The sequence below is a fragment of the Heterocephalus glaber genome, unplaced genomic scaffold (genome assembly GCF_053883595.1).
Source record: "Heterocephalus glaber isolate CG9 unplaced genomic scaffold, H.glaber_assembly_v1.0 deba00001428, whole genome shotgun sequence".
In the NCBI taxonomy this organism is placed as follows: domain Eukaryota; kingdom Metazoa; phylum Chordata; class Mammalia; order Rodentia; family Bathyergidae; genus Heterocephalus; species Heterocephalus glaber.
This window is the reverse complement of record NW_028258293.1, coordinates 29554650-29578782: the sequence shown is the minus strand read 5'-3', so window position 1 is coordinate 29578782 and position 24133 is coordinate 29554650. Positions and strand designations below refer to the sequence as shown.

The 24133-nt window shown below is 36.1% G+C and overlaps 1 protein-coding gene and 1 pseudogene across 1 annotated transcript in view; one reads left to right on the top strand and one right to left on the bottom strand.

Moving 5' to 3' along the window:
- Positions 1 to 24133, bottom strand: part of Slco2b1 (solute carrier organic anion transporter family member 2B1) — a 185505-nt gene that overhangs the window by 128801 nt on the left and 32571 nt on the right. The window lies entirely within an intron of this gene.
- LOC101705247 (olfactory receptor 2AT4-like) lies at positions 2697 to 3632 on the top strand (annotated as a pseudogene).

The following is a 24133-nucleotide window of genomic DNA, read 5'->3' as shown; positions in this document are numbered from 1 at the left end:
ACTCCAGACACACTCAGCCATCTCATCTTCAATAAAGCAGCCAAACACCCTCACTGGAGGAAAGATAGCCTCTTTAATAAATGGTGCTAGAAAAATTGGGTTTCAACTGCCAAAGATTAAAACTAGACCTATGTCTCTCATCATGCACTATACTAAAATTGAAATGAATTAAGGATCTAAATTTTTTTTCCATTTAGTTTATTGGTACATTTTAGGTATACAACACAGTTAAATTTATCATTGGGATCTTGTACCTTTACATGATGTATCTTGGTTCCTATTTTTCTCCATTCCTATGCCCTCCATTCACCCCCTCCACCCTTCCCTATTTACAAAGACTTTGTTTCCATTTTTTTCCTTTACTCATATTGTTTTCTTTTCCCTTCTTTTAAGGATCTAAGTATTAACATAGAAACGCTGAATCGGCTGGAACAGAGGTTAGGTAGAACTTTTGAAAACATTGATGTAGGAAAAGATTTTATGAACAAAACCTCAGTTGTGCATGAACTAGCACAAACAATCAACAAGTGGGATCTCTTCTTATTAAAAAGCTTCTGCACAGTAAGAGAAACCACCAACAATGTGTAGAGATAACCCACGATGTGGGAAAAAATCTTCACCTGCTGTTTCTCAGACAAATGTTTACTATCTCGAATCTATAAAGAACTTCAAAAAATCAGACCTCCGAAATTTAAAGACCCAATCCAAAAATGGGCATCTGAAATGAACAGACATTTCTCACACAAAGAAGTAGAAATAGCAAATAAATACATGAAAAAATGTTCAACATCACTGGCCATTCAAGAGATGTAAATGAAAACAACACTGAGATTCCACTTCACTCCAGAAAGAATGGCTGCTATCATGAAATCAACCAATAAGAAAATGCTGGTGGGGCTGTGGGGAAAGAGGAACCCTGCTCCACCGCTGGTGGGAGTGTAGACTGGTGCAAGCACTGTGGAAATCAGTATGGAGATACCTCAAAGAACTAGGACTGGAAGTCCCATTTGACCCCGCTATTCCCCTGCTGGGTATCTTCCCCAAAGAATTAAAAGAATCATATATACTGCAGTGATATATATGCACCCATGTTCATAGCAGCACAGTTTGTAATAGCTAAAACTTGGAAGCAGCCCAAATTGGATAAAGAAAATGTCGTTTTTTAATAAAATGGAGCACTACTCAGCCATAAATATGAGAAATTAGACATTTATAACTAAATGGATGCACATTGAGGCGATACTCTTAAGTGAAATAAATAGGACACACATGTGTAAATACCAGATAGTTTCTGTATTTGAGAAACTAAAAGTGTAAATAAGGACTAAAAGCTATAATAGATAATGTGAAATAGGAAGAAAAGGGGCAAAGGGGAAGGGAGGGGTAGGAGAAAGGAAAGAAGGGAATGGAATTAATATGAGAAAATGGAAAAATGGAAACCAAGTCTTTGTAAATAGGGAGGAATGGAGGGGTTGAAAGGAGGGCAGGGGAATGGGGGGAAGAAAAGAACTAAGAGAGCGTATGTAAAGGTGCAAATTTCCAATGATGAATGTCATTATACTGTATACCTAAAATGTGCCAATAAAATTGAGTTTTAAAAAAAACCACAATCCTTCCCAGAACACCAGGACACCTGATGATCTAGGGACAAAGGAGCCTATAGAGAATGGGTAGCAGTGGCTACACAGGGGCACATACTGAGGTGCAGGAGCACCAGGGAGGGGACTGAATGGAATCACACACATACTGTGTTAGATTCTCTGTTGGTGCAAAATCATGAGAAGAAGCCAGTAATAGGATCCCTGTCAGAAATGATTCTTCCTTCCATGAAAATTTTCAAAGTCACTTTCTTGACAGTAATGATGGCAAAGAACCCCACATGCAGAGACAGGGTACAGAATATTCAACTTTGATGTAGACAGCAGAACCACTGGACCAAACAAATGAGAGAAAGGAGCCAGTCGCTAGTTAATTATTAGAAAGAGAAGACAGGATGTTGTAGTAAACTTTGGAGAAATCAGCCCTCCTTAGCTACATGGTAACAAAAATGTCATTAAAAAATCAACAACAACATCACTTGAGCATATACAAAACAGAAAGAAACTTAGAGTATTGATTTAAGAGATCTTATATCCCCCAAAGTGCCATATTGGACATGGAAAAGGACTCATAGACTTTCTTCCATAACACTTAATCCAATTTCAATTAAGTAATTATGCGATTTCTTTCTTTTTTTTCTTTCTTTTTTTTTTTTTGGTACTGGGGATCGAACTCAGAACCTTGCTCTTTTGAGGCAGGCACTGGAACCACTGAGCTAAATCCCCAGCCCCATGTGATTTATTTCTTATTGTCTTTCCTTACCACTAGGATTTTAGTCCCACAGGGTTAGAAACCTTCTTCATCTTATTCATCTTGTCTACTATATACCCAGCAAGTGACACATGGTTTAAATATTGTTGGTATTTTCTCTATACTTGATTTTAAGAAGATAGAACTTTTGAGATGAAATAGAGAGTAGAACTGATCCTGTTATCCACACTCTAGAATTAGTTGTAAATAAACATGGGTACATTAAATAATCAGTAATTATTCTGTACTTCTCATTCCAAAAATCTCTGCTTGTTCTGTCACAAATGAGCCTGCTTTCCAGATGTTGCCACTATCCACCTCCTGAGCATCCAGCTTTAAAACCAGCCATGGAGACCATAACTTGTAATAGATCAGAGGATTCCCCATCCACCTTCCATCTTATAGGCATCCCTTCTCTTCTAAAATATCTCTTCTTTCTCAGCTTCTTCATCTTTCTCCTTCTGTATCTGTTCATCACCATGGGTAACACTCGGATTCTCATGGCTGTGATGGCTATGCTGTGCATGTACTTCTTCCTAATTAAACTCTCAGCCCTGGACATTATGTCTACCACAACTATGGTCTCCAAGATGCTCTTCCTATTCCTGCTGGATGATTACTTCCTCAGCTTCCCTGCCTCTTTCCTGTAGATGTATCTGTTCCATGGTCTCAACTTCTCAGAAGCTTTCCTCTTGGTGGTCATGGCCTATGACTGCTGTGTAGCCATCTGCTGCCCACCGCACTACCCTGTCCACATGACTCCACAGACCAATGCTGCACTGGCAGCCAGGGCCTGGCTCACTGCTCTCCTCCTGCCCACCCCCAGAGTGGTACAGACTTCCCAGATGGCATTTGTCAACATTGCCTACATCTACCAGTACTTCTGTGACCACTTGTCTGTTGTTCAGGCTTCCTGCTCTGGCACTAGCCCCCAGACCCTCATGGGCTTCTGCACAGCCATGGTGGTGTCCTTCTTCCCCCTCCTGGTTCTTTTGTCCTATGCTCACATCCTGACCTCAGTGCTTTGCATCAACTCCCATGAAGGACGTTCAAAGGCCTTCTTCACTTGTAGCTCCCATGTCCTGGTGGTGGGCACCTATTACTCATCCATTGCCACAGCCTATGTGGCCTACAGGGCTGACCTGCCCCTTGACTTTCATACTGTAGGCAATGTGGTGCATGCTATTCTCACACCACTGCCTAACCCTCTCATCTACACCCTGAAAAATAAGGATGTCAAAGCAGCCATTATGAAAATTGCATATCTCAAAACCAGGCCATAAAAGAACCATTTGACCTTTAAATGTGGCTAATTCTTCTCCCAGGACACCAAATAAAGATGTTTAGCCCAGAGTATGAACTCAACAGCTCTTATTGAATCAATAAATTAATGAATGTATATAAAATAGTGAAATAAAATTTAGTTGATCAGACAGCTCCAATTATTTTCACATTTGGTCAAGGGCTTTCCCCTTGATGCAATGGAATGTTAATCTGTACTGAATAGGAATCTTAAAATGTTCTATAAATATTTCACTACTCAATATTTTAACACTAAAGTGAAAAAATATGCACTGCAATAAAATCTTTTTATAGCATATTCAAAAACCAAATAAGACACACAAGAAAGGAAGAACTATCATATATAATGAGCTCTTAAAACTTTAAAGAAAAAATTTAACATTTCACTGTAAAAATGGGCAAAATACATGAATAGACAAATCATTAGAAAATAGTCTTTAAACAATAAAAAGATATTCCATCTACTATACAAAGAATACAAGTTGAAACTGTGCTAAAACACTATTTTTCACTTAATAGGATTCCTAAAAATTTAATAGTTTTGATAAAATGCATATGGAAAACAGACTCATAACTTGCTTGTGAGAATCCAGATTGGTACAACACTATTGCAATACCTACCAAAAGCACATATGTACTTACTCTTTGACTCAGCAATTCTGTGTCTAAAACTCTTCCATAAACTCACTTGCAATCATTCCTTATGTTACTCACTCATCAGTAAGGGGCTGATTAAACCATAAAAATGTACAATATAGCTATAAAGTAGAAATGAGGAAGCTCTCTGCATACTGATATGATATCATTTCTAGGATATGTTAAGTAAGAAGATCAAGCTGCAGAACAGTATTTTCATAAGAAGAGAGGTAAATTGCTTAAAATTTAAAGAAAAGAATACCCTAATGGTTAGCTACCTATAAGAAGAAGCTGGGAATGAGAGTGGGTGGGAATGGAAGCAAGAACAACAAATGTACATTCTAACTGCAAATATAAATTAATTTTTATTTTTTAATGTATTTGTACAAGGTGTAAGGGTGGTTGTCTGTGTGGAGACAGGAACTATATGGGAACTCTTTACTTTTCACTTAACTCTTCTGTGAACTTAAAACTGCTCTTAAAAAGTTTACTAAATAAAAAAAATTAAGGTATTTTGTAGAATATTCTTTAAATTGGAATTTTTATGAGTGGACTGTGGTTGTAGATTCTGAAAAAAAGTACGGCAAAAGTGATGTGTTCATCTTGCCACATCTTATCAGTGGACAAATGATACCAGTACAACTTAACTTTATTGTTTGCTTTGCTGATGTATTGCTAGTGTATGTCTAGATTAACAAGAAACTAATTACCTGTTTTCCAAAGTGGTTATACTCTTTTGCATTCCCACAAGCAATGAATGAGACTTCCTGTTCTTTTAGTATTGTCCTATTTGCTGTTGTTCTTGTTTAATTATAGCCATTCTAATAGGTATGTAGGGGTATCTCATTGTGATTATAATTTAAGTTAGAGATTTCTTTATAATAAATGATATTGAGCTCATTTTTCATGCATATGTCTTGTTTGGTGGTCTGTTCAAATCTTTTGGATTGTTTTACACTGTTCAATTGTAAGATTTCATTACATATTTTCCACACAAGTCCTACATCCGGTATACTATATCCAAATAATTTCTTCCAGTCATGTCCTGGAGCCTGCATTCTTTTACAATCTTTTACAGACCAATGGTTTTTTATTTTGATATAGTCTAATTTATCAATTTTTTTCTTTATGGATTATATAGCTTAATATATCTAAGTACTCATCACCAAGCCAAAGATCATGCAGTTTCCCCTTTGGAAAATAGGAAGATTCGAGAAGTTTTTTAGTTTTCCCATTTCAGTCTGTGAACAACCTTGAGTTAAGTTTTGGGTAAATTGTAAGACGTAGGTTGATATTTACATCTGGGCATACCATTATTTCAGAGTCCAGAGTTTATTCTTTACCTGTTAAACTACCTTTACACTTTCGTCAAATATCAGTTGACTATATATTGTGTGCATCTCTTTGTTGGCTCTCTGTTCCATTCCATTGGTAATATATGTCTATCCTTTCACCAATACTACACTGTCTTGATTACTTTAATTTAATAGTGCTTAAATCAAGTAGTGTGAATCCTCCAGCTTTGTTATTCTTGTTTAGTTTTGTTTGGCTCTTCTAGTTGCTTTGCATTTTGGTACTACTTTTGGAACCAACTTGCTGGGATTTTTATACGGATTATATTGAATCTATAGATCACTGGCACAGCTGACATCTTCACAATATTGTCTTCCAATCCATGAACATGGCACATCTCTCCATTTAATTCTCCTTTGATTGCCTTCATCAGTGCTTTTTTTAGTGTGCTGTTCTTGCACATATTTAGTTAGATTTGTGTCTAGGTACATTTTTCTGCTAGTCTATTAAGATGGTGAGTTTTTAATTGTTTGATTTTTGAACATTGAATAAACTTCATTTCTTGGATGAATCCCATTTGGTTGTGATGTATTATGCTCTTTATATATTGTTAGGTTTGATTTATGAATATTTGGTTTGGTATGTTTGCAATGATGTTTATGAGAGATTCTTGTCTGGCCTATTCTTATAATTTATTTTGTTTGGTATTAGATTATTTCTGGCCTCACAAAATGAGTTGGGAAGATTTCTCTCCTCTTCCATAGTTTGGAAGGCATTATGTAAAATTTATTCAATAGACACCAGAGTTTTAGTTGTTTCTCCGTTAGCATGTTTTGGTAGTTTTCTGACATTCAATATAATTATGTATTTTATCCAAGTTGTAGAACTTATGGGTATACAGTTGTTTCTACATAGTTGTTTCTATACAGTTGATTCCTTTATCAGTTTATTTATTGTCAATGCTGTCCTCATTTCATTCCTAATATTGGTAGTTTGTATCTTTTATGTCATTTTCTTGGTCAGTCTAACTAGTTTGATTTTCCTGATTTTTGAAAGAATCAGCATTTAGTTTCATTAATTTTTCTCCATTTTTTCTTTTCAATTTAATTGATTTTTTGCTTATAATTTTTTTCCTTTTACATATTTTGAGCTTTGTTTTATCTTCTTTTTCTAGTTTCTAGATGTGGAGGATTAGGTTGTTAATATAAGACTTTTTCAATATAACCTTGCACTCAATATATTTTTCACTGCTTTAACAACTTATACAAATTTTGGTATATTGCATTTTTATTTACATTCTATTCAAGACTTATGTTTAATTTCTTTAAGGTTTCCTAATTCATCCATGGGTTATTTTTAAATGTTTTGTTTAGTTTAAAATTAATTAGGGAATTTTCCCAATTTCTTTCTTTCATTTACTTTTATTTTATCATGATTTAAGAATAAAATTTATATAATTTCTATAATCTAGTTTTTTTCTTCTATTTTTTAAAGTTTTGGGGGGGTTTTGTTTGTTTGTTCATTTGTTTTGGTTTTTTTAGTATCAGGGATAGAACTCAGGACCTTGTGTCTGGGAGGCAGGCACAATGCCACTGAGCTAAATCCCCAGCCCTCTTTAAAATTTTGAATGGCCTAAATATTGTCCATCTTGGTGAATGTTCTGTGTGCACCTGGAAGTGTATTTTATTGTTGTTCTGTGGAGTAGTCTAGGGCTGGGGATTTAGCTCAGTGGTGTCACTGCTTGCCTCACAAGAGCAACGTCCTGAGTTGGATTCCTGGTACCAAAAAAAAAGTGAAATGTGTGGAGTAGTATATAAATATCAATTAGATGTAGTCATTTGATAGTGCTGTTTAGGTCCCCTATACCTTAACTGATTTTCCATTTGTTCTATCATTTAACAAGAGGGAAATGTTGAAGTCTCCAACTATGATTATATTTGTCTATTTCTTCCTTTGATTCCACCTATTTTTGCCTTAAGTACTTTGAGGCATTCTTTAAGAAGTAGACATATTTAGCATTGTTAGGTGTTTTTAAATAATTCTTTTATGATTATGTCATCTTCCTCATCCAGGATAATTTCCTTTGTTTTGAAACTGTAATTTTCTCACATTAATATAACTATTTCAGTCTTTTTTTTTTTTTTTTTTGGCTAGTGCTTTCATGATATTTCTTTTCATCTAACTTTAGTTTATGTCTTTAGAGGGATTTTGAACCCAGGGCCTTGCAGATGCTAAGCAAATGCTGTATCACTAAGCTACTCATCAGCTTCTAAAGGGATTTCTTGTAGACCATATGTAGCTGGGTCTTGTTTCTTTATCCAATTTAAAAATTCTCGGCCGGGGATTTAGCTCAGTGGTTCCGGCGCCTGCCTCGCAAGCACAAGGACCCGAGTTCGATCCCTGGTACAAAAAAATAAAAAATAAATAAATAAATTAAAATGTTTAAAAATTCTCTGTTTTCTAACAGGTGTGTTCAAATCACTGATGTATAATGTAATGATTGATATGACAATTAAAATAGATTATCTTGCTAGCTATCTTCTTCTGTTCCACCTTTTGTTTATTCTTTCTCCTTCTCTGCCTTCTCATATTAATTGGGCTTTTAAAATATGATTCTATGTTATCTTCTTTTTTAATGTACTATTTTAGTGGGTATCCTTGAGTTTGCAATGTATGTTTTAAATTAATTATAGTCCACCTTTAGGTATAGTCAAAAGACATCATAACAGCATATCCCCTCCATTCTGTGTGCCATGGTGGTCATATCTTTTACTTTTATACATAATATAAACACACAGAACATTGCTACTATTTTTGATTGTCAGTTATCTTTAGAAGCAATTAAACAAATAATTTATTTTTTTATTTATTCCACTTGCATCCCTTTCATTTATTATTCAAACAAACCAGTTATAAAACCACTAGGGAAATTAAAATATGAATGGGGAATTTATACTATCAACTTTATTGTGGCATATATGCAATATAAAATATATCTATTTTTAGTGTACATTTTTTAAAAATCTTGACAAATGCATATCATTGTATATCCTCCACTCAGTCAAGATAAGAGAATGTTTCATCACCCCTAAAGGTTTCCTCTTCATCCCTTTCTAGTCAGTTTTCCATATTTCCTGCCCAAATGCTGATTTGTTTTTTGGCACTGTAAATTTGTTTCACCTTTTCTAGAATTTCACATAAATGAAACAGACCTTACTCTTGACATTTACACACCATTTTTGACATTCACCTATTTTATTGTATGTCCATGTGGTGTGTTCCATTCTAAGCTTCCATTCTTTTACCTTATTGTGTTACTTTTCCTTTTCCAAACTGTATGTCCTTAATTTCTTTTTCTCTTCTTTTTTCATCCTTGTTTCACTGATTAAAATTTCCAGTACAATGCTGTAAAGGTGGTGAAAGTAGACATTCTTGCATTGTTCCTGATCTTATTAAATCTTACTATGCCAACTGATAGCTTTTTGTATGACAATTGGAAATAAAAATGTAAACATACTACTTATACAAGAATACAAAAAATACTTAAGAATAACTTGGCAAAATATAAACAATACTTGGTGACAAAACTTCAAATCACTACAAAAAGGAAATAAAATTGTACTATCCAATTTATTGTAAACTTTATATAAAGCTACAGTAATCAAGAGAGTCTAAGGCTGCAATAAGAACAGAATATAGACTAATGGAACAGAAGCTTAAAAATTGAGCCACACAGTCAAATACTTTCAGCCAAGGGACCAAGAACAGTCACTAAGGAAAGAGTCTTCCTAACAGATGGTGCTGTGAAACTGGATAGCCGCTCTCATTCCTTTAACACCAGTGCTACAGATGCCAATTAAGAATGAACCATGTGGGGATGGGGCACAGGCATCTTTTCCCTCTAAAATTCTTTTGGACATTGTTACTCCCCCACTTTTGCATTACAACTGAAGCTCCTAAGATGGCCTCCTTAGGAGAAAAAAAATCACAAATTTATCCAGTGAGGGAGCTGGGGAGCAAAATAGGATGGGTTTCTAATGAGCCAAAAGTATCAAGAGTTCACAACTCTTCTTAAATATCCACATTCCAATTGTCAGATGCTTGATCTAGGAATCAGTATTGCCCATAGAGCACATCATTTGGGAAATGAATGCAGGCTCCAATTTGACAGGCCCTGGACTGAGCATTCTTCTTACTACAGCATTCCACAGCCAGTTTAGTTTCTTTCTTACTTTCATTCAGCCAATCTAGTATTGAAGATTTTCAAGTATACTCTGTAGGAAATATTCACCCCTCATCTGGGAGTACACTTTTATTTTCTTAAAATTGTTGGGGATGGAGGAGACGGGGGAGGGGAAGGGAAAGAAAAGTATAAAGGATCAAGACATATATATGTACCAATTTCCCACAACGAATGCATTTAATATGTATTGTAAATATATACTAATAAACAAAGGGAAGGAAAAAGCACCACCACCAAGATAAATAAATAATTTAACAAAAAATTGTTCTAAGGCAATAAACTTTCATTGAAGGTTTTTCTTTGCTTGTTAAGAAAATGATTCCGGGGCCGGGGATTTAGCTCAGTGGTTTCACCGCCTGCTGTGCAAGCACAAGGACCCGAGTTCGATCCCCGGTACCCCCCCCAAAAAAAAAAAAGACAAAAAGATTCTGAAGACTACAGGAATAGATTAGCAACAAATAGGTTAGCTCATTACTACATACCCTTTGCACACTACATTCCATCCCTGTAGCCTCACTGATTCTATCCATGGCCACCTTGTAACCCAGATTCCAAATATTTCTCACTTCTTCATTTCTCACCTCTTTTTCTTACTCTAGATAATAGTTTTAAAACAACTTTATTGAGGTACAATCTCCAAACAATAATATATCTGCAATTTTGAGTGTACAATTTGATGAGTTCTCACAAATGTATACACCATGTATGTATAATACAATCAAGAAATATCTCCACCAATTCCAACAGTTCAATTGTACCCATTTCAAATCCCCTTTCCCAACCCTGGTTCCAGGCAACTCCTGATCTGATTTCGATCTCTACAGATTAAATTTTTCTTTTGTTGGAGTTTCATATTAATGAAATCATATTGTATGTACTATTTTTATTGGATTTCCATCCACCATGTTTTAAATACTCATTCATGTTGGTGTGATCAAAATAAAAGATGAATATTTAAATTTTTAAAAAATTGCAGGAAGACACACATTGCCATTAATCCCCCTCAAATACACCTCTTGCTTCAAATATACTTATTCTGACATTCTTGTCACTTTCAGAAGTGGCTCTCTTTTGTGAGTGTCTTTACAAGGTGCAATCAAAGCTGTGGTTGATCCTCTGCCAAGTGCCATCCATTGGAAATGGAGACTTGTAAAAACATGGTGTGTGATCATCCACCTTATTCCCCAGATCCAGCACCATGCAACTTCTGGCTCTTCCTCAAAGTCAAAATGACCAGGAAAGGTAAATATTTTGAGTTGATTCAGGACATCAAGGCAGCTACAACAGCAGAACTAAAGACATTCATGAAAGAGGACTTCCAGCATTGCTTTAGGAACTGGCAAGAACAATGGGATAAGTGTTTTTAAAGCAAGGGAAAGTATTTTGAGGGCGATTAATGGCAGTGTATCTTTTACTATAATAATGTTTAAAATTTAAACACCAATTGCTTCTCAGCCTTTTGGTTAAGATCAAGTGTAAAATTTAAACACCATAGTTATTTGTTTTTATACATATATCAATAGTTCCTTCCTTTTTATTGCTAGAATTATTTAATTGTATGGACAAATGTGTTTATTTTCCAGTTGATAATCATTTGGGCTGTTGGGTATTATAAATAAAAAGCTTCCAACAACATTTTGAACGCTTTCATTTCTGTTGAGAAATACATAGGAATAGACTTTCTGGGTCATATGGCGTATGTTTAATTTTGTGAATCATTTCATGTGCCCATTCATATGCCACATTTCATGTGGCTATTCATATGACTTATTTATGTTGTGTCTGTTCAAATACTTTTCCTGTTTTAAAAATTGAATATTTTAATTAATGAGTTGTACAGCTTTTAATATAATTTGAACAAGTCTTTTTTCATCTATATACTATCTTTTCCAGAAGTTTTTGTTTATCTTTTTATTTTTTTGATGATGTCATTTGAAGAGTAGTAGTTTTCAATTTTGATAACGTCTAATTTATCATTTTGCTCTTCTTTCTCATGCTTGCTGTATTCTACTTAAAACATCTTTGCCTACTTGAGATTTTAAAGATCATTCTCTCATATTTTCATCTAGAAGTTTTATAGCTTTAGATTTAGTATTTAGGTTTATAGACCACTTTGAGTTGATTTTTGTATATGGTATAAGGTAAAGATCAAGTTTCACCTCTTTTGAGGTACATATTCTGAAAATCATGTTGCATATGCATTCCCAACTTATTCTTAATTTTCAAAGTTGTTTGACTCTTCAGGTCCTTTACATTTTTAGAATGTACATTTTAGAGTCAGCTGAGTCCTTATAAAAATGCTTACTTGGTCTTGACGGGAATTGTATTGATTCTATAAAACAATTGGGCAAATTTAACCTCTGAACAATGTTGAATGTTCAAAATTTATAATCATAGTTTTTCTTTCCATTTATTTAGTTTGCATTTTTTTCTTAGCAGTGTTTTATAGTTTTGAGTACTTGTATCTATTCTGTTAAATTTACCCAAGTATTTCACACTTTTTATGCAATTGTAAGTGATATTAATGTCATTTTAATTGATATATATAGTTGTATATCTAACATTTCATTTTCAATAGTCTATTTTATATGTGGAAATAAAATACATTTTGCATAGTAATTTTGTATCCTGTTATATTACTAAACTCACGTATTACTTCCAGTATATGTATGTTTGTTTTTTAATTTTTTTACATGCTGAGGATTGAACCCACTGCCTTGTTCATGGTGAGCAAGCACTCTACCACTGAGCTATACCCTCAGTCCTCTACTAGCTATTTTAAATTCCTTAAATTTTTCAATATATTTGATCATGTGATTTATAAATAATGAATGTCATATCTTCTTTTCTAATATATGTGCCTTTTATTATTCTTTTGTTGTCTTTTTTATAAGGACTGGGACTTTGAGTACAATGTTGAATAGAAGTGGTGAGAGAAGACATATTGTCTAACTCCTGACCTTATGGTAAATGCAGTCAATATTACACCATTAAATATGTTAGCTGAGGATTTTTTGTAGATGTCCTTTATCAGTTAAGGATGTTCTTTTCTCTCTCATTCTTTGCTGGGAGACTTTATTATGGTTGTTATTTTTATAGGACATTTTCAGTGACTATAAAATTCTAGGTCGGAAAGTAAAGATGTCACCCCGTAGTTTGTTAGTTTCCATAGTTTCTATTGAGAAGAGAGCTAGCAGTCCTATTGTTGCTTCATTTAAAGAAATGTATATAATTTTCCCTAGCTTTGGCATAGTTATTCTCTTTATCGTTGGTTTTCAGCAGTTTGACTATGAGATAGTTGGGCTTCTTTGCATTTCTTTTTCTGTTTTCTCTTTTTTTCCTTCTGTTTTTGGCCTGGATTTTGCTGAGCTTCTTAAATCTGTGAATTGATTATCTTATCAGTTTTGGAAATCTCTCAGACATTATCTCTGTAAAATTTTTTCTGCATCATTATTTTTCACTGCTTGATTTCTTGATGATAGCCATTTTTTCTAGAGTAAGATGGGATCTCAGTGTAGTTTTAATTTGCATTTCTTTAATGGCCAGAGGTGTATTAATTGGTCATTTATACTTCTGAGAAATGTCTGTTCATTTCAGTTCTTCATTTTTTGACTGAGTCTTTTATTTTTGAGGGTCTAGCTTTTTTGGAGTTCTTTGTTTGGCTAGATACTAGTCTTCCGTCAGAGAAATTACCGAAAAGAAAATTCATATTCTGTAGGTAGTTTCTTCATTCTGTTGGAGGTTTCCATTGCTGTGCAGAAGCATTTTAATTTTCTACCGAGGTCCTGAGTCCTGTGGAAGACACCGAATCACCTCGCTGCAGACGACGCCAAATCACCTCGCTGCAGACAGGCAGGTCTGCCCACACCCTACCGAGGTCCCCAGTCCCGCGGAATTCGCCGAATCAGTCCGCTGCACACAGGAAGGTCTGTGCACGCCCTACCGAGGTCCTGAGTCGCGCGGAAGACACCGAATCACCCCGCTGCAGACAGGCAGCCACCTGATTCCACACTACAATGACGCAGAGGACACCATACCACCAGACCAAGGTACTGAGTCCCACGGTTCCTGGCCCAGAGGTAGGGGCTTCTGAGCCACTGTCCCTCTGCTCCTGGTCCAGAGGAAGGGGCTTCCCGGTCACCATCCCTCCCGCTGCTCCCAGCCCAGAGGAAAGGGTTTTTGGGCCACCTTCTGTCCTGCTGCTCCTGGCCCAGAGGAACGGGCTTCCAGGCCACCATCCCTCCCACCGCTCCCGGCCCAGAGGAAGGGGTTTCTCGGCCACCATCCCTCTGGCTACTCCCAGCCCACAGGAAAGGGCTTTTGGGTCACCATCCCTACAGCTGCTCCCGGCCCCTGTCCCACCTCACCCAGCTCAGAGGAGGTAATCCGTGCAGGCGCTAACAGCCCCCCTGCCCCAGTCGAAATGAGAAAACATGTAAATAAGTCGCAAAACCAGACTTCCAGATCACCTACAGCAACCCCAAAGGGAAATGAGATGGAACACTCTGATACTCAACCACCTGGACCCACTGAACTGGCAACAAAAGGGGATCTGGAAAAAATGAAATCAGAAATACTTTCTCAGATTACAGGAGAAATTGTGCCCCTAGTGCAAGACATGATTAATAAATCTAGAGAGGAGCTGAGGAACATGATGGAATCCCAACATAAGAAACAAATGGAATCCATAAAACAGATGCAAATAGATTTCCAGGAGATGAAAAACTCCACTGAAAGTCTACACAGCAGAATGAGCCAATGTGAGGACAGAATTTCAGATATAGAAGATAAGGTTGCAATTAGTGACCAGGAAAAGAAAAATTGCTTCAAAATTATAAGGGAACATGAGAAATCAATCCAGCAGCTGCTAGATGATGCAAAAAAGAATAACATAAGACTGATTGGAGTCAATGAAGAAACAGGAGAGAGTGCAGATGACATAAAAAATCTCTTCAAAAAAATAATGGCAGAAAACTTCCCAAACAGGGGAAAAGAACTTGACATACAGATAAGTGAGGCATATAGGACTCCAAATAGCCTTGATCAAAAAAAATCTACACATAGGCATATAATTGTTAAGATTCCAGAAACTCAACAGAAGAACAAAGTTCTCCAAGCAGTCAGAGAAAAGAAACAAATCACATACAAAGGAAAGCCCATCAGAATCACAGCAGACTTCTCAACACAAACCATCAAGGCAAGAAGAGCTTGGAGTGACATATTCCAAGCCCTAAAGAAAAACAGCCTCCAACCCAGATTGATGTACCCTGCAAAACTATCTTTCAAAATGGATGGAGAAATAAGATACTTTCATGACAAAGAGCACCTTAGGAACTTCGTGAATACCAAACCAGCACTCCAAAGAATTTTACACAATAGCCTAGGAACAGACATTGAGGATCACAACCCCAGGAAGCAAAGCAGAATGAACCCATCTGGCATGACAAGAAATTCAATGTAAAGGGGGAGAACCCAACAAAAAGAAAAAGTCATGGCAATGACAAGTCAATACGTTTCAGTTATAACCATCAATGTGAATGGTCTCAATGCACCAATCAAAAGAAATAGACTGGCAGAATGGGTCAAGAAGCAAAATCCAACAATATGCTGCATACAAGAAACACACTTAATCCAAAAGGAGACTCATAGACTGAAAGTTAAAGGGTGGAAAACAATACTGCATGTGACAGGAACCCGAAAAAAAGCAGGAGTAGCTATCCTCTTGGCAGATCAAGTAGAATTCAAACCAACACTAATTAAGAGAGACAAAGAAGGACACTACATCCTTGTAAAGGGAAGAATCCAAGAGGAAGAAATGACAATCATAAATATCTATGCACCAAACACTAGTGCACCCAACTATATAAAACAAATACTAACGGACATGAAAAGCCATATATGCACTAATACAATTGTAGTGGGGGACCTCAACACCCCACTGTCACAAATAAATAGATCAACTAGACTAAAAATAAGTAATGAAATACTAGAACTCAATCGAACTCTTGAACAAATGAACTTAACAGATGTTTACAGAGTCTTCCACCCCACAAAATCAGAAAACACATTCTTCTCAGCTGCACATGGGTCATTCTCCAAAATGGACCACATACTTACACATAGAACATGTTTCAGGAAGTGCAAAGGAATTGAAGTTGTCCCCTGTATAGTATCAGACCATAGTGTGATAAAATTGGAGATCCATAGCAAAAGAAATTCAAAAAATTTCATAAACATGTGGAAATTGAATAACACACTTCTGCATAAGCAATGGGTCACAGAGGAAATTGAAGAAATCAGACAGTTCCTTCAATTAAATGACAATGACAATACAATGTATCGGAATCTATGGGACACAATGAAAGCAGTCTTATGAGGGAAATTCATAGCAGTGAATATGCATATTAGGAAAACAGAACAAGCCCAATTAAACCGCCTGATGCTGAACTTCAAGCTTCCAGAAAAAGAAGAGCAGGACAACTCCAAAGCTCATACAAGGGAGGAAATTATAAAGATCAGAGGAGAAATCAATACAATGGAGACTAAGAGAATGATACAAAAAAATCAATGAAGTCAAGAATTGGTTCTTCGAAAGAATCAACAAAATTGACAAACCTTTAGCCAATCTTGTCAGAAAAAGGAAATAAAAGGCCCAAATCCATGTAAATAGGAATGAAAAGGGTGAAACTACAACAGACCCAGCAGAAATCCAGATGATCATCAATACCTACTTCCAGAACCTATATGCCAATAAGATGGACAACACAGAAGAAATGGACAGATTCCTAGATACATATGAATTACCAAAGTTGAACAAAGAAGACCTAAAAATTCTGAACAACCCAATATCAACTGATGAAATTGAAAATGTAATTAAAAACTTATCAACTAAGAAAAGGCCGGGCCCTGATGGCTTCACTGCTGAATTCTACAAGACATTTAGAGAGGAACTACTGCCACTACTGTTTAAACTCTTCAATGAAATTGAAAGGGAAGCAATACTCCCAAATTCATTCCTGGAAGCAAGCATCACCTTGATCCCCAAAGCAGAGAAAGACCCAGCCAAAAAGGAGATCTATAGGCCAATCTCACTAATGAACATACATGCAAAAATCCTTAATAAGATAATGGCAAACAATGCAGAAGATCATCAAGAAGATCATACACCCTGATCAAGTGGGATTCATCCCAGGGATGCAGGGATGGTTCAATATACGAAAATCAATTAATGTAATACACTATATCAATAGAGCCAAGGACAAAAACCATATGATTATCTCCATAGATGCAGAAAAAGCATTTGACAAAAATCCAACATGCATTTATGATAAAAAGCCTACAATAAATTGGAATAGATGGTCTCTACCTCAAACTGATAGAAACCATCTATGAAAAACCAACAGCCAATATCATACTAAATGGTCAAAAACTGAAATCCTTCACACTCAAATCAGGAACAAGACAAGGATGTCCACTATCACCACTCTTGTTCAATATAGTTCTGGAAACATTAGCCATGGCAATTAGACAAGAGAAAGAAATAAAAGGAATAAAGATAGGTAATGAAGAAGTCAAATTGTCATTATTTGCAGATGACATGATACTCTATATAGAAGACCCCAAGAACTCGACCAAAAGTCTTCTAGATTTAATAACCAAATTCAGTCAAGTAGCTGGTTACAAGGTCAACACACAAAAATCAATAGCTTTCCTCTACACCAATGACAGACTCAGTGAGAGAGAAATAGGGCAAGTAATTCCTTTCACAATAGCATCCAAAAAACTGAAATACCTAGGAATCATCCTAACGAAAAAAATCAAAGACCTCTTCTCTGAAAACTATGGCACTCTGAAAAGAGAGATTGAAGATGATATCAGACAATGGACAGACATCCCCTGCTCCTGGGGAGGAAGGATTAATATAGTGAAAATGGCCATACTTCCAAAACTGCTATATAGATTTAATGCAATTCCAATTGAGATCCCAGCAACATACTTCATAGACCTCGAGAAAACAATCCAAAAATTCATTTGGAGCAAGAAGAGACCCAGAATAGCAAAAGCAATTCTAGGTAACAGAGACATGGCAGGGGGTATCACAATCCCCAACCTGCAACTATACTACAAAGCTACTGTAATAAACACAGCATGGTACTGGCAAAGAAACAGACTTGAGGACCAGTGGAACAGATTAGAAGATGCAGCAACAATGCCAGACACACTCAGCCATCTCATCTTCAACAAAGGAGCCAAACACCCTCACTGGAGGGAAGATAGCCTCTTTAAGAAATGGTGCTGGAAAAATTGGGCTTCAACTTGCCAAAGATTAAAACTAGACCTGTATCTCTCACCATGCACTAAACTAAAATCAAAATGGATTGAAGATCTAAATATTAAAATAGAAACTCTGAACCAGTTGGAACAGAGGTTAGGTAGAACCCTTGAAGACATCAGTGTAGGAAAAGATTTTATGAACAAAACCTCAGTTGCCCATGAACTAGCACAAACAATCAACAAATGGGATCTCTTCTTATTAAAAAGCTTCTGCACAGCAAGAGAAACCACCAGCAGTGTGAAGAGACAACCCACAATGTGGGAAAAAATCTTCACCTGCTCTTCCTCAGACAAAGGTCTACTATGTGAAATCTATAAAGAACTTAAAAAGATCAGACCTCCCAAATTTAAAGACCCAATCCAAAAATGGGCATCTGAAATGAACAGACATTTCTCACACAAAGAAGTAGAAAGAGCAAATAAATACATGAAAAAATGCTCAACGTCACTGGTCATTCGAGAGATGCAAATGAAAACAACGCTGAGATTCCACTTCACTCCAGAAAGAATGGCTGCTATCATGAAATCAACCAATAACAAATGCTGGCGGGGCTGTGGGGAAAGAGGATCCCTGCTCCACTGCTGGTGGGAGTGTAGACTGGTGCAAGCACTGTGGAAATCAGTATGGAGATACCTCAAAGAACTAGGACTGGAAGTGCCATTTGACCCCGCTATTCCCCTGCTGGGGATCTTCCACAAAGAATTAAAAGAATCATACCACAGTGATATATGTGTGCCCATGTTCATAGCAGCACAGTTTGTAATAGCTAAAACTTGGAAACAGCCCAAATTCCCATCAATTGGAGACTGGATAAAGAAAATGTGGTTTTTTTATAAAATGGAGTATTACTCAGCCATAAAAAATGAGAAATTAGAGACATTTATAGCTAAGTGGATGCACATTGAGGCGATACTCTTAAGTGAAATAAATAGGACACACATGTGTAAATACCTAATAGTTTCTCTGGTGTGAGAAACTGAAAGTGTAAATAGGGACTAAATGTATAATAGGTAATGTGAAATAGGAAGAAAAGGGGCAAAGGGGAAGGAAGTGGTAGGGCTAGGGGAAAGGATAGAAAGGAATGGGATTAATATGAGAAGATGGAAAAATAGGAACAAAATCTTTGTCAATAGGGAGGCATGGAGGGGTCGAAGGGAGGGCTGGGCAAGGGTGAAAAATAAGAACCAAGAGAGACTATGTAAAGGTACAAATTTCCAATGATGAATGTCATTATATTGTATACCTAAAATGTACCAATGATTAGAATGAATATTCGATAATGCAAACTAGGAAGAAAAGGTCCAAAGGGGTAGGGGTAGTGGGAGGGGCAGGGGAAAGGAAAGAAGGGAAAGGAAAAATGATGAGAAATGGAAATAAAGTCTTTGTAAATAGAGAAGGGTGGAGGGCATGAAGGGAGGGCTAGGAATGGGGAAAAAATAAGAACCACGATGCATTATATAAAGGTACAATTCCCAATGAGAAATGTAATTGTGTTGTATACCTACAATGTACCAATAAAAGAATTTAATACAAAAAAGAAGCATTTTAATTTGATATAATCCCATTTGTTGATTCTTGATGTTATTTCTTGTGCAGTTAGAGTTCTATAAGAAATCTTGTACTTAGTACAAGGTGATAGATGTGGGTCTAGTTTCAACCTTATCCATGTGTGTAAGCAGTTCCCTAGCACTGTTTGATAAGCAGACTATCTTTCCTCCAGGATATGCTTTGGCTCCTTTGTCAAATATCTAATGATTGAATGTGCCTGGGGTTTTTTCCACATCTTCTGATCTGTCCCACTGATCCACATATCTGTTTTTGTGTCAGTACCATGCTGTTTTTATCATTGTAGCTTTTTAATATAGCTTGAAATCCAGGATTGTGATGCCTCCTGTTTTACTGTTGTTGCTCAAAATTACTTTTGGTATTCTAGGTCTCTTCTGGTTCCATATAAATTTTAGAATTGTTTTTTCTAGTTTTGTGAGGAATGACCATTTTGATAATATTGATTTTTCCTACCCAAGAACAAGGGACATCTTTCCATTTCCCAATGTTCTCTTTGATCTCCTTATTTTGAGCATTGTAGTTTTTATAATAGAGCTCTTTCACTTCCTTGGTTAAATTGATTCCTAAGTAATTTTACTTGAGGCTTCTATGACTGGTATTGTTTTCCTAATTTATTTCTCAGTTGGTTCATTATTAGTGGACAGGAATGCTACTTATTTTTGTCTTTTTATTTTATATCCTGCTATCATGCTGAATCTGTTTATTAGCTCTAGGAGTCTTTTGATGAAAATTTTTGGGTGTTCTATGTAAAGGATCATGTCTCTTATGAATGAGGATAGTTTGATTTCTTCCTTTCCTGTATGTATCCATTCTATTTCTTTCTCTTGCCTTATTCCTCTGACTAAAGTTTCAAGTATGCATTGAACAGGAGTAGTGATAGTGAACATCCTTGTCTTGTTCTTGATTTTAGAGGGAAAGTTCTCAGCTTTTCCCCACTTAATATGATGTTGGTGGTAGGTTTGTCATAAATGGCTTTTATCAGATTGCAATAAGGTCTTTCTATACCTATTTTTTTCAGGGTTTTTAGCACGAAATGACGTTGGTTTTTGTCAAAGGCTTTTTCTGCCTTTTTTGAGAGGATTGTGTAACTTTTGTTCCTGCTTCCCTTTAGGTGATGTACATATTTGTTGATTTGTGTATGTTGAACCATCCTTACATTCCTGGGATAAAGTTTATTTGATCATAATGTATGATCTTTTTGATGATTTGTTCCATTCTATATTCCAGTATCTTGTTGAGGATTTTTGCATCTATGTTCATCAAAGATTTGGCCTATAGCTTTGCTTTTTAGTTAGGTCCTTATCTGGTTTGGGAACCAAGGTAAGGCTAACTTCCAGGAATGAATTTGAAAGTATTCCTTTTCTTTCAATTTTATTAAAGAGGTTTAGAAGTACTAGTGCCAGATCTTTCCCGAAGTTCTTGTGGAATTCAGTGGAGAATCCATTGGGTTTCTGGGATTTTATTAGTTGGTAGTTTTTTATTACTGCTTCAATTTCATTGCCTATTATTGGATTACTCAGGGCTTTTATATCTTCTTGGTTCAGTTTTAGTAAGTCATATGTGTCTAGGAAGCTGTCCATTTCTTATAAATTCTCCAATTTGTTGAAGTACAAGATTTCATAGTAGTTACTAGTAACTTTCTGGATTTGAGTAGTGTCTGCTGTTCATTTTTTCATTGTGATTGCATTGATATGGGCCTTTTCTTTCCTTTTTTGGAGGTAAGATTGCTAAGGGCTTATGAAGAACCAGCTCTTCAATTCATCGATTCTTTGTATTCCTTTTTTTAGGAATACAATTTCATTAATTTCTGTTCCCTCCTAGCTGTCATCCCTAGATTACCATGTACAAATGCCTTAAAATTTAAATACTTTAAAGCTCTAGATAATCTATATTCCTTGTAAAGGGAGCGTTCTTCCAGAAGAACATTGGATTATCCATGTTGTGGCTTGGTTTTAGCTTTTACCTTTAACCCTAATTCCTAGAGCCTGGCATTTCATGGGTCTCAACTGAGAATTTCCATTTAGGGAACACTAAACTTCAACTGCTAACTCATCGACATCGTAGGCTGTGAAAACCATTCTGCAGCTCTTTAGCCTCCAGCTTCTGCATTCTTTTGGGTTTAAGTTTTTCTCTGTGTTTACATAACTTAGGAGTTGGCCAACCACCTGAAGAGAATTTATACACAATGCTGGTGTCCTCTGCACTATGCTCCTCTTCAGGAATTTAACTCTTAGGTTCTAGTCACCTAGATAACCCAAACTCAAATTTTTGTCTCCTCAGCCTATCAGGACTTCTGCTTTCTTTTTTTTTTTTTTTTTTTTTTTGGTACCAGGGATCAAACTCGGGACCTTGTGCTTTTGAGGCAGGCGGTGGAACCACTGAGCTAAATCCCCGGCCCACCAGGACTTCTGTTTTCTAATTGAACTCTATTCTCCTATTCTGCAAGTTGGAAAATGTTTCAGGTAAAAAGCTGGGGTAAAACATTTTTTAAAATCAAAAAATGGACATTTGACATGAATATATACTTCTCGGAAGAAGTTCAAATGGCCAATGAGTACATGAAAAAATGTTCAGCATCTTTGACCATTACAGAAATCCAGATCAAAAGATCACTGAGATCCCATCTTACTCCAGAAAGAATGACCATCATCACAAACTCAAAAAACAAGAAATGTTGGTGAGGTTGTGAGGGGAAAAGAACCCTGTTATATTGTTGGTTGGAATTTAAACTAATGCAACCATTATTTTACACCAATATGGAGATTTCTTGAAAAACTAAAAATAGAAATTTATTTGACCCAGCTAAATATCTTTTGGGTATCTTTCTTAAAGAGTTAAAGCCATCATATTACAGTGATACATGCATACCCATGTTAATAGTAGCACAATTCATAATAGCAAGTCTGGGAATCAGCCTATATGCCCATCAATGGATAAATAGATAAATAAAATATTGTATTTACACACAATGGAGTACTACTCTATCATTAAGAAGGATAAATTTCAGTAGTTTGTATGAAAATGGTTGCACCTTGAGACCATAATGCTAAGTGAAATAAATCAAACACAGAAGTTTAATTATCCATGGTTTCACTTATATGAGAAGCCTAAAGTGTAAATAATTTAAAGAGCAAATTAAAAGATAGATGATAGGAAACAGAGAGATAGACTTTGTGGAAATGGGAAGGGAATCTGAAGTTGGGGGAGACTGGATGGAGGGGAGGGGAAGAGAAAGTAAAAAGGATCAAAATGTGACGTGTATATGAATCAATTCACCATGATGAATGTATTTATTGTGCATTTCAAACATATATCAAAAAATGCTGGGGTTATGAAAATCAACCCCCAAGACTTCCCTTCTTTCAATTCTTGCAGTCCTTCAAGACCTGAAATGAACTGCTCAGAGAAGCCTTAAAATAGTTGTTTTACATATTTTGACCAGCTGCTGTAATTGTTTTTGGAATAAAGTTTAATCCCAAACAAGCTATTCAGTCATAGGAAGTGTCTTGAATATTTGAAATGACCCATACTTTTGATATAAAAATCATAATCCCCTTCAATTTTACAGCAAACCAATATTTTTTTGTGTAGATAACTCTTCTCTTTTTGAGAAACAGTTCATGGCCCTGGTACAGTCTAACAGCCTGACCAGGGAACAGTAAGTTAATGTGGGTCCCTAGCCATCCCTTGTGACGTGGTTATTAATTTGAACAAAATACAAAATACAAAGTAGACACTGTATGAAAACATTCCATCATAAAGTGGAAGTAATAAATGTTATGTTAACCTCAAGCTGATCCTAAAGACACTAGTAAGTTTCATAAGCAGGTGGTTCAGATTTCAGTCACATCCAGTCCTGCTGCACTGACATATTTCCCTCAACTGTAACAGCCTTCTGGGGAGTCCCCAATAATTGATTCCCTTCAGAAGAAAAAAATTCAAGCCTGAAATTATAAGTACTTTTTAAAAATATGCTGGGACCACCCAAGAGGAGACAGTTTCTACATTGTAGTCCCATTTGGTGGGATGCTGAAGGATCACCAACAAAGTAAATGATACCAATGGGCAGAACCTATGGCAGTATATATTGTTTTTCACCTGCTAAGTTTATCTCTCCTAAATGTGAAATGGAAATAGGTATGGATCAATGCCAGTATATGGGCAATGGCTAATGGTGTCACTAGGATAGTCAAGAACTTTGAAAGAACAAGATAAGAGGACTGGTTGAGAACAGTTCTGGAAAACAAGTAAGGTGTTTTTGTAATGGGTACAAATTGTAAAGATTTTTATGCTACATGTGACTATTTACCAAAGGTATTTATGATAGAAAAAGGTCTCCAAAATCAGCAAGAGCAGGCAAAATCAGGTAGACCAGATGATCCATTCCAAGTATTTCTTTCCCAGACCAT